Genomic DNA, 11,024 nt, shown 5'->3' with positions numbered 1-11,024 from the left:
GGGGAGAGAGGCCCCCTTCTTCTTCTTCTTCTTCCTTGACCTACTACCGCGTAGGGCGCAGATGTAAAAAATTACATCTGCCCCTACAGCCGCACGAGCGTCTGAGTCTGGTCCGAGGCCACGGTACTACAGCTCCTTAGGAGCAGTACTACCATGTGCACTTACGATACTACCGCAAGGGCGTGCAGTACTACTGCGGGGGCCTGCAGTACTACCGCTCCTAGGAGCAGTACTACCGCATGCCTCAGAATAGCAACACTAGGAATCCTTCTCTTTGCAAAAAATGAAGAAAACGGAGGATGCTCCAAAGCGCAAAGGGAAAGGCGGTGCAAAGGGAGTAAACGTGTACGTGATGATTCCATCCGAACCTTTCCAATGCGGACCCCCTCTTAATAGTACGGCTTTCCTACGACTCAAATCCACCGAAAAAACATAGAAAAACGTTGTCTTCAAAAGTCTTCGAGGGGCACCAAACCGTGTTGTGCCTAGTGACGAAGCGTCTGAAATACTCAATGCACATGATTAGTCCAGAAAAGCATTGTCATCAATCACCAAAACACCTTAGGGATAAGTATGCCCTTATAATCTCCCCCTTTTTGGTGGATTGATGACAATACGGGATTTGCACAAGGGAAAATAATATAGAACATAAGCAAACCCCACATCTCTAAAATATAGACGAGCTCCCCCTAGATGTGTGCCATCTAGATAAGTGCTTTGGATTGCACGTCACGTGTACTAGGATCAACACTCCCCCTATATTTTATAGACAATGCATATCTTGCAATAATAAGGCTAACTCTAAACAAGATACTCCCTCCGTCCCAAAATACTTGTTGGAGAAATGGATAAAAATGGATGCATGTAGAACTAAAATACATCTACATACATCCATTTCTCCGACGAGTATTTCTGGACGGAGGGAGTAGTAAATATGAGCATATAACATAAATAGCACAATATATCATAAGCTCAATAAGGTATGATAGAGTGCATATGTCTTACACCATATGATAGACCAAGTCTCACGAGCAAACTAAACCAAAGCAAGCAAGGTTCAACGGAACAAACGCGAGCAAAGCAAACACAAGCACGACACAAGAAGCACGACACAAGACTCGCAAATCCCTACACTCTCTCCCCCTTTGGCATCGAGACGCCAAAAAGGCAGAGAGGACACCTACAACACAAGTGGTGGCTCAGGCGGAGTAATCAGTCGCACGCTCCTCGTCAGACTCGGCAGCGGGAATGGTCTCCTCGTCGTCCTCCTCATAATCAGTCCACTTGAAACCTTGTTTTGCGATCCACTCAGCCTCTGGAGTGATGCGGTCCTCAGAGCCGCCAGAAACATCCTCTCCAAAAAGGCTCATAATCTTCTTGTCGCGGCGGCGACTCTCCTTGGAGGCAACGTGAGTCCTATACTGCCCCTTTGCCTGCATGCAGAATAAGGTCTTCATCTTGTTCTTCAGCCTCTTAGCCCAAGATGGCTCAGAGGTGGGAGGGATGAAACCCTCAGAGCTGTCCTCGTCTGCTGTCTCCTCATCATCATCATCCGCATCCACATCCATGGCAGCCGTGGCCTCAGCACGAGAAGTGGTGTTAGCCCACTGAGTCTTGACACGGAGCCGGAGATGGACCCATGTAGAATCCAATCAGGGGCCTCAAAGTCATCCTGAGGGTAGAGCTTCTCCCAAGTTGCCGAGATCAACTGAAATAGATAAGGTCCAAAGATGGGGACCTTGCGGTTGAAGACCGCAAACCAAAGCTCGCACCACATGATATGTGAGACATCGAGTGGTAGCGTCTGAGAGTTGCACGCTTCCTCACACAGGAGAAGCATGTCCACAAGATAAGCATGCACCTTGTCCTTGTCACCGATGCGTGGGAAGAGAGACTTGCGGAAAATCCGGTACATGATGTCAAGGAAGGAGTTGAGCACCCAAGATGACTTGCCACTGGAGAGCTTCTTCTCAACGAGGAAGGGGTGAAGCTTGTTCTTGTTGGCTGACATTGGCATGAGGACGAATACCTTGGGGGTGTGGCGAGCCCCTCATCCTGAACACCAAGCAAAGTCATGAACTCCTTCCACGTAGCAGTCAGCTGCCGACCATTGGTCATCCAAGTCATAGTCCGGACCTCATTAGGACGAAAGTACACCGAGGCAAAGAACTGAGCCACAATCTCAAGATCAAAGTCTTTGTGAAAAGAGATGATGTGCTCAATGCCAAATTGCGCCACAAGATCCAAAGCCTCACCAAAGTAGTCCCTGTATTTCTCTTCCCTCATATGATGCATGTCGATCCAGTGCAGATCCACATAGATGTTTCGCTTGGCCTTGATCACATCCAGTTAAATGAGATTCTGCTGCTTGGTACAGAACAGGTCATTCCCTAGAAAGTTGGCATGAGGATTCACATAGGGATTGATCTTCCTTCGAGAGATGAACTCAGCAAATGGTATCTCATCCATACCCATGTTAGGTTCCTTGTCCTTTGTGGCGGTGGTCTTGGTCCTGCATTGGGCGGGCACTGGAGCCCTCTGGAGCTTCATCTTGATTTCACAGATGCTTGGAGCCTGTGTCATGGCTTGGATTGGAACGGCGAGTAGGAGCACCTGAGCCACACACCACAAAACAAACACGCAAGAGACGCGAGAAGGATCAGTGCAAAGAACACAACAAAGCAGTGAAACAGGTAGAACTCGCACTTGATAATTGCCACATGAGAGATTTGACAACAATGGTAGCACTGCTTGGCCGCGGCGGTACTAAAATTTTAGTGTCGCACCTAGTCACGGTAGTATCGTGCGGGCGGTACCGCGCCGGAAGAGCGGTAGTACCACACGGGCGGTAGTACCGCACTGGAGGTGCGGAAGTACCGCACGGTTTCAGTTCGAAACTGCAAGTGGATCTGAGTACAACCGTGACAACAAAGTGTTACTACGGTCGATCAAATCTACCACGGGGCAACATATCATGTACTATCTCTATGCACTACTACTCTCCTACATCCTACTCTTGCAAAGATTTAGCCTAATATCTCAAGAACAACAAGCATATCCCCAAAAACCTAGAAGCAAAGGAACGAACCAAAAAGAGAGGGATTTGGGGAGAAACCTTGTTCCATGGCAAGAGGAAGTGGTGGGGAACGATCCCACCGGTCGGAATCCAAGGGGAGCAGCCGGAGACGGAGATCCGGCGAGGGCCTCCGGTGCTGTTCATGGGCAGGAGAGAGAGAGGCGGCGTGGGGAAGAAAGAGTGAATGGGTATGGGGGAGTTGGAACTCCCCCTGCCCGCTCTTACCCCCCACGCGCTCGCTACTCCGCGGTAGTATCGCGCGTCCTTGCGGTAGTACCGCCCGAGCGGAAGTACTGCTCCACCAGCGGCAGTAAAAAATTACTGCCGTGCTGGTTGCGGTAGTACCATGTCCTTGCGGTAGTACCGTGGCAGGCCACGGTAGTACCGTGAACCCAAGAAAATGCAGTTTCAAACACAGGAAGAAACAACTTTGCACGGAACCTTCAAGCGAACAAACACACCAACGAGCTAACAAGCGAGACACCTCAAACACAAGCTTGGCACGAAGAGAGAAAAACAAGAGACAACAAGTACCAAAAACGAGACACAACCTCTCCAAGGAGAGGGTGGTGGCCGGAGCCACCTATGTTTGAGTCGATTGGTATGGCACCACGAAGAATTATCCTTGGGCCCATGACCAAAACTCATCTTTGAAGCACAAGTACCATAAAAAATGGTGAATGTGAAAGAGTTGATCAATTTATGCATAATGGGGGGAGGAAGAGTTCATTGAGAGAACAACACTCCCCCTATATCCATGCCTACACCTAAACTAGACAACAAGTTGAGTGTGGTGGGGTGTGCAAGGGTTCAAGTCACATTGCTCGAGTCAATGATATTTAGCTCATGCCTTAACTCGTGAAATCTTGCTTCATCCAAGGGCTTCGTGAAAATATCTGCAAGGTTATCATGAGTGTTGACATACTTGAGCTCGATCTCCCCTCGCCTAATATGATCCCGGATGAAGTGATACCGAATCTCAATATGCTTCGTCTTGAAGTGTTGCACCGGGTGATGGGGTCATGTACCTAGGGTAGGGTCACAGACCTGATCTAAGTACCCTGCCCAAGGACACCCTTAGAAGAGGTCACCTTCCAGTCGACCAACGAGGGACTCACTCGACTGACTTGAAGGACTCGACCACAAAGACTCACTCGACTACCAGGAGGTCAAAAGGCACTCTGCACTGCAACGGCCTGTAGTTAAGTAGACTTTATGGTAGTTAAGACACTTTATGTGGGACATTACCAGTAACGCCCCGGACTAAATACACCTTAAACCCTTCATTACGTGGGCTGGCTGGGGTCCTGGCGCACTCTATATAAGCCACCCCCCTCCACAGGCAGAAGGGTTCGGCATCCTGTAATTCATATACACATAATCCACTCGACCGCCTCCGGGCTCCGAGACATAGGGCTTTTACTTCCTCCGAGAAGGGCCTGAACTCGTACATCTCTTGTGTTTACAACCTCTCCATAGCTAGGACCTTGCCTCTCCATACCTACCCCCCACTCTACTGTCATACTTAGAACCACGACAGTTGGCGCCCGCCGTGGGGCCGGTGCTTTAGCGATTTTGTGGAGAAGTTGCGGTTCTTCCGAGTACTTTCATCATGATGACTGCTGGAGTTTTGGTTGAGGGTCGAGAGATCCGTCTCAGTGCTCTCACCTTCGTCGCCAACGACTCCGCCTGGCTCCAGGAGGCTCCACTCGACGTCGATGCGCTCCCCGTCCGCGGTGCGACGCATTTTCGCGCATGTGTCCGCGGCGTTCTGCTGCGGCAACCGTCGACCCCGTATCGGTCGACTCCCCCATCGACCACCCTCCCGGTCTCCCGCCAGCGCAAGCGCTCGGGCCGGTCGAGGCTTCAGCGGTGGGTGAGGCACGCGGTGGCTCGCCAGACGGCCACCATTCAAGTTGCGGCAATCGAGCCCGACGAATCTCTCTACGGCCTGTTCGATCTGTCGACTGGCTCCGTAGAGACTGCATCCAAGTGCGATAGCAGTGATCCAGCGGCGGAAATCCTGATGGTCGACGGGCCCCGCAGTCCCCCTGGCTTCGCCCGTGATGGTGGGGCAGGCGACAGAGGCGACCCCGCATGAGACCACGAAGAGTACCAACCCGAGCCACTCGACTCTCTGCAAAGAGAGGAACTTCGCCGCAGGAACGTGGATGTCCTGCGTACTCCCATCGCAGGAGAAACCCCCGAGGCTCGCGCCTTGGAGGAGGCTCGTTTAGCCAATTTGGCCGAACGCACTCGACTGGAGAATCTTCAGCGAGCACTCGACGAGCGCGCGCGGCAACGAGTCCCCGACACCAGTCGACGTCAACTCTTCCCGCCGACTCAGGTATATCGAACCCCAATCCAGAATTTAGCAGCTGCGACCCGTATAGCAGAGTCCATCCAGCCCTCTCAGTCGGAAGCTGGCAGAGGCTTGATGCAGATCAGGGATCTGCTCCGGGCAGCAGGAGATCAGAATTCGGCCGTGTCGCAGTCGCGCAACAGAATTCACAGTCGATCCGTCGCTGCGAATACGGTTCACTCGGCTCACAGCCCCAGATCGCCTCCGCGGCGTGAAGGGCGTGAGAATCGGCGAGACCAATATGGTGACCGACTCGACCGAGATGATAGGCGTCGAGTGCTCAATTCCCCTCCGAGGGGTGGGTCTTACGCTCCTCGGCAGCAAGATGACAGACGCCAGCTCAGTGCGGGGCGAAGAGTTCCAGTCGACCCCAGAGAACCAGGCTTTGACGCGCGATCCATTATCGTGCAAGGCTTAGTCGACCGGAACAGAGCCCATCGAGGTGGACTCGACAGAGATGTGCCCACAAGCAGTCGAGTGCATGTTTCTGGTCCTGAATGTTTCAACAGAGCTATCAGAGCCGCAGTTATCCCTCCCAATTTCAGGTTGGCAACAGGAGTCAGCAAGTTCACTGGTGAGTCTAAGCCTGAAACTTGGCTTGAGGACTACCGAGTGGCGGTTCAGATTGGTGGTGGGAACGACGAGGTGGCCATGAAACATTTGTCCCTCATGCTGGAAGGTTCTGCCAGGGCATGGTTGACTCAATTACCTCCTAGCAGCATTTACACTTGGGAAGATCTGTCCCGGGTGTTCATCAGAACGTTTGAAGGAACTTGCAAGCGACCGGCTGGATTGACGGAGCTACAAGTCTGCGTGCAGAAGAACAATGAGACTCTCAGGGAGTATATTCAGAGATGGATCACTTTGCACCATACTGTGGAGAATGTGTCTGATCATCAGGCAGTCTGCGCCTTTAAGGATGGTGTCAAGAAGAGAATTGAGTTTGAAATTTGGTCGAACCGGTGACATGACCTTGAGTCGGATGATGGAGATTTCTACCAAGTACGCCAACGGCGAAGAAGAAGACCGACTCCGAAGCGGCAAGCACAAGCCGAGTCAGTCGGAAAAGGGAAACACCAGTCGGAAACAGAAGCGGAAGGCTGAACCGGCAGCTCCTGGAGAGGCTCTGGCCGTGACTCAGGGAAAGTTTAAAGGGAAACCAAAAGGATCCTGGAACCCTAAGAAGGTAAAGGATAAGGAAGGGAACGACGTGATGGATATGCCGTGTCACATCCACACGAAGAAAGACGAAGAAGGGAATATCATCTACCCGAAGCATACCACTCGCCAATGTCGACTCCTGATCCAGCAGTTTCAGGGAAAACAGTCTAAGGACAAGGAGAAGGAGTCGGACAAGCCCGCAGACAAGGAGGACAGTGAAGAAGGATATCCACATATCAACTCCACTCTGATGATCTTTGCAGATGTGGAAAGCAAGAGTCGATTGAAAGTCATTAACCGAGAGGTGAACATGGTCGCCCCAGCAAAAGCAAATTATCTGAGATGGTCCCAAACACCCATCACATTCGACCAATCTGATCACCCGACTCATATTGCCACCCCTGGGAGGCAAGCTTTGTGGTCGATCCAGTTGTCGAAGGCACTCGACTGACAAAAGTGCTGATGGACGGTGGTAGTGGGCTGAATTTGTTGTATGCAGACACACTGAAAGGAATGGGCATTCCGATGTCCCGACTGAGCACCAGTAACATGAGCTTTCATGGAGTTATACCAGGGAAGAAAGCCGAGTCACTCGGCCAAATAGCTCTAGACGTGGTGTTTGGTGATTCGAAACATTTTCGCAAAGAGAAGTTGACGTTTGAGGTCGTGGATTTTCAGAGTGCATATCATGCCATTTTGGGGAGACCAGCTTATGCACGGTTCATGGCTCGACCATGTTACGTGTACCTCAAATTGAAGATGCCCGGCCCCAAAGGAGTGATCACTGTCACCGGTGATCGGAAAAAGGCAGAAGAATGCTTTCAGAAGGGCTCAAAGATTGCCGATTCCCAGGTGACAGCGGTCGAGTTCGAAGAATACAAGCAAAACGCAGATCTGAGTGATTTGCTGCGATCCAAGAAACCCGCCACAGAATCTGCATTTCAGTCGTCCGGTGAGACAAAGCCTGTTCACATTCACCCGACCGACCCCGATGCAGCTCCGACCCACATCTCCACAACACTCGACCCGAAATAGGAAGAAACGCTCATCCAGTTCCTCCGTGAGAACTGGGACATTTTTGCATGGAAGCCCGCTGACATGCCAGGTGTTCCCAGGGGACTGGCTGAGCATCGCCTAAGAGTCGACTCATCTGCAAAACCAGTCAAAGAGCATCTTCAGCGGTCCGCCGTCCAGAAGAGAAAAGCCATTGGTGAGGAAGTGGCTCGACTGTTGGCGGCAGGATTTATCCGAGAGATATACCACTCCGAGTGGCTCGCTAATGTTGTCATGGTTCCTAAGAAGGACAAATCGCTCCGAATGTGCATTGATTTCAAGCACATCAACCGGGCCTGCCCGAAAGATCATTTTCCTCTCCCTCGCATAGATCAAATTGTTGACTCGACCACGGGATGCGAGAGACTGTCTTTTCTAGACGCCTACTCCGGGTACCACCAGATCCGTCTGTACGGACCCGACGAGGTAAAAACAGCTTTCATCACTCCATTCGGGTGCTTCTGCTATATCACCATGCCATTCGGCCTCAAGAATGCCGGAGCCACATTCATGCGAATGATTCAGAAGTGTCTTCTCACTCAAATCAGTCGGAATGTGGAAGCGTATATGGATGATATCGTCGTCAATTCATGAAAAGGTTCCGACCTGCTCGCTGACCTCGCCGAAACATTTGCCAACCTCAGAAGGTATGATATCAAGCTCAATCCATCAAAGTGCACATTTGGAGTTCCTGGTGGCAAGTTACTCGGTTTTCTCGTTTCCGAGCGAGGAATCGACGCTAATCCAGAGAAGATCGGCACTATTTTCCGAATGAAACACCCTGTGCGAGTGCACGATGTCCAGAAGCTTACTGGATGCTTGGCCGCATTAAGTCGATTCATCTCACGACTCGGTGAAAAGGCATTGCCTCTTTACCGACTGATGAAGAAGGCAGACAAGTTCGAGTGGACTCCAGAAGCTGATGCAGCGTTTGCCGAGCTAAAAGCTTTGCTCTCCACCCAGCCGGTGCTTGCTGCTCCAATTAGCAAAGAGCCTCTACTGCTCTATATCGCAGCCACAGGACAAGTCGTCAGTACTGTGCTTACGGTCGAGCGGGAAGAAGAAGGAAAAGCTCTCAAAGTTCAGCGCCCAGTGTATTATTTGTCTGAAGTCTTGACTCTATCCAAGCAGAGATATCCTCATTATCAGAAGCTTGTGTATGGAATATACATGACCACAAAGAAGGTTGCTCATTATTTCTCTGATCATTCCATCACAGTCGTCAGCGACGCTCCACTATCAGAGATTTTGCACAACAGAGATGCAACTGGTCGAGTGGCTAAATGGGCGATTGAACTTCTTCCCCTTGATATCAAGTTTGAGGCAAAGAAAGCCATTAAGTCCCAGGCAATAGCAGATTTCCTCGCCGAGTGGATTGAACAGCAGCAGCCGACTGAAGTTCACTCGGAGCATTGGACCATGTTCTTTGATGGCTCTAAGATGTTGAATGGTTCCGGTGCTGGGGTTGTCCTGGTTTCCCCCAGAGGAGATAAGCTCAGATATGTGCTCCAGATTCACTTTGATTCCTCCAACAATGAGGCAGAATATGAGGCCCTCTTATACGGATTGCGCATGGCCATTTCACTCGGCGTCCGTCGCCTGATGGTCTATGGCGACTCGGATTTAGTGGTCAACCAAGTGATGAAGGAGTGGGACGTGAGAAGCCCAGCCATGACTGGATACTGCAGTGCAGTGAGGAAGCTGGAAAAGAAGTTCGAGGGGTTGGAGCTCCATCATATACCCCGACTGAAAAATCAAGCAGCTGATGATCTAGCAAAGATAGGTTCCAAGAGAGAGGCCATTCCGAGTGGTGTGTTCTTGGAGCATATACACACTCCGTCAGTCAAAGAAGATCCTTTCACCGAAGAAGCTCCACAGCCCAAGAGTGCCACAGATCCGACTGAGGTTGAAGTCCCAGCAGTGGTCGACTTGGTCATGGAGGTCTTGGTGGTCATTCCCGACTGGACAGTTCCATATATCACGTATATCCTGAGAAAAGAGCTCCCGGAGGATGAGGAAGAGGCTCGACAGATCGTCCGTCGATCTAAGGCCTTTACCGTAATCAAAGGACAATTATACAAAGAAAGCGCGACTGGAGTTGGTCAGAAGTGCATAACACCAGAAGAAGGTCGAATCATCCTCAATGATATCCACTCGGGAACCTGTGGTCATCATGCGTCCTCTCGGACCATCGTGGCCAAAGCCTACCAAGCCGGATTTTACTGGCCAAAGGCGAATGAGATGGCAAAGGAAATAGTGGATAAGTGCGAGGGATGTCAGTTCTACTCGAATATGTCGCACAAGCCTGCATCGGCTCTGAAGACCATCCCACTCGTCTGGCCTTTCGTAGTATGGGGGTTGGACATGGTCGGTCCTTTGAGAACAGGGCGAAGTGGCTTCATGCATGTACTGGTGGCAGTCGACAAATTCACCAAGTGGATTGACGCTAAACCAATCAAGAACCCTGACGCCGGTGCTGCTGTTAGCTTCATCAGGGAACTAATATTCAGATATGGAGTCCCGCACAGCATCATTACGGATAATGGGTCGAACTTTGACTCGGAGGAATTCAGAGATTTCTGTAACTCTCAAGGCACACGAGTCGACTACGCTTCAGTCGCTCATCCGCAGTCGAATGGACAAGCAGAGCGAGCCAATGGCCTGATTCTCAAGGGATTGAAACCCTGACTGATGCGTGATCTCAAGCATGCAGCTGGAGCTTGGGTCGACGAACTTCCCTCGGTGCTTTGGGGACTGCGGACCACACCTAATCGGTCGACCGGAAGAACTCCATTCTTCTTGGTCTACGGAGCTGAAGCAGTCTTACCGAGTGATCTTCTCCACAATGCTCCTCGAGTCGAAATCTACAACGAAGCAGAAGCTGAACAAGCGCGACAGGACGCATTCGACCTTTTAGAGGAAGAAAGGGAGATGGCTCTGATCCGGTCGACCATCTACCAACAAGATTTGCGTCGTTTCCACGCCAGAAATGTGAGGGGTCGAGCCTTCCAGGAAGGAGATTTAGTTCTCCGAGTGGATCAGAAGAAACAACACAAGCTTGCCCCTTCTTGGGAAGGACCCTTCATCGTCACCAAGGTTCTCCACAACGGGGCGTACCGCCTTTACAACGTCGAGCATAATATCGACGAGCCCCGAGCTTGGAACGCGGAACTACTCCGCCCATTTTTCACTTAAGTTTAATCACTCGGATGAGTTGCAATAAAGTACTTCTGTAGTCCATGGACCTCAAGATAATAGTGTCATAGTTCCTCCATAATTTTTGTCACTTTTTATTTTGTCCAATAAAATTTCCCCTCAGTGGGTGACTTAGCCGCGAATCCGTTTCGCCTAAGTTTGTAAAAATCCTCCGAG

Source organism: Triticum dicoccoides, chromosome 6B, assembly GCF_002162155.2.
Source record: "Triticum dicoccoides isolate Atlit2015 ecotype Zavitan chromosome 6B, WEW_v2.0, whole genome shotgun sequence".
Taxonomy (NCBI): Eukaryota; Viridiplantae; Streptophyta; class Magnoliopsida; order Poales; family Poaceae; genus Triticum; species Triticum dicoccoides.
This window is presented reverse-complemented; position numbering follows the sequence as displayed.